This window comes from Octodon degus, unplaced genomic scaffold (assembly GCF_000260255.1).
Source record: "Octodon degus isolate 3935 unplaced genomic scaffold, OctDeg1.0 scaffold00427, whole genome shotgun sequence".
Taxonomy (NCBI): domain Eukaryota; kingdom Metazoa; phylum Chordata; class Mammalia; order Rodentia; family Octodontidae; genus Octodon; species Octodon degus.
The window spans coordinates 54,183-55,458 of record NW_004525003.1 but is presented as its reverse complement, the minus strand read 5'-3'; positions in this window follow the sequence as shown (position 1 = coordinate 55,458).

The window sequence follows — 1,276 nt, the reverse complement described above, 5'->3', positions numbered from 1 at the left end:
TGCATATACACAATATTTAGGACAAATGTACAGTTAACCTCTCTTAATTCAATGGAAAGAAAACATTTTACTTATGTTCTTTAGTTAGTATGTCACATCTGAATCTAATCCTTAACAACTAATATAAAGAGAAAATTATGCAATGTACTAATTATACTAACTGTCTTTTAACCAGTTTTGCAATTGTTTCATTGCTTTGGTTTTCTCATTAAAATGAAAAAAGTTGAAAACGTCAGTATGATATTTTCTTTAAAAATTTACAATTTCTATGATTAATAGAATAATTTTCTCTATTCAGATACCATTATGTGTTAGGGTTTTACTATAAGAACAGATATAATACAAGGAACATGTATAACACAAGAAGTAAAATCACAATGTCAGAGGACGAAGTAAACTGAGTGCTTGCGAACATGAGGAACAGAAGCAGTCAGTCCCAAGGTTATATGATTGTTGAAGGATACAATCTGGATGCTGAAGAGTCTGTGCCAGAAACCGGGAGATAAAGTCCAACGATATTGCAAAGATTGAAGTTCCTATGAATAAGCATAATGCCAAATTATTCGCTACAACATTTTGTGCTAAGTTTCTCTGGGGCAGAGCTTCACGGCCCAGAATATGGAACTGGAAAGTGATCAGCCGAAAAGACACAGTGTATCAATTACCAGAGTAACTAGCCAAGTTAATATAATATATTGACCAATACAATTCAACCCTTGGCAAACTGGCAACTAGATATATTTCTTTAAATGTATCCAGATACAGAGATATGCATATTATTATGTCTATTATTATTGTAGCTATACTATCATGAGTGCACACAGAATAGAGAAATAATCGTTAGAAAACATAAAATGTGTTCTTTTGGTATTCTGTTTTTTTTCTTTAATTTATTTATTTATGTGTGTGGCCAGCTCAGCCCACCAGGGGGCGAGGCTTGCTGGCATGTGGTGCTGGGGGATTGAACCGCGGGCCCTGTGCTTTGCTTAGCTTGTTCTAAGTAGGTGCTTTAGACCACTGAGCCATCTCACCAGCCCTGTATTCTGTTCTTTTTGATTGTTTTCTTTTGCTTGAATGTTATGCTTCAAAATTAGCATAGGATTAATAATCCTTAGGAACTGACTCTATAACACAAATATACATAGAGCAGGAAGAGTACCCTTATCATATCCTATTGTACACCTGATGCTGGGTTTGTAGGTTGTATTTCGAACTACATTCTTCTATTACCTATTCTGCATTTCTTTTGGCTTCACATTGTATCCCAAAAGATCTT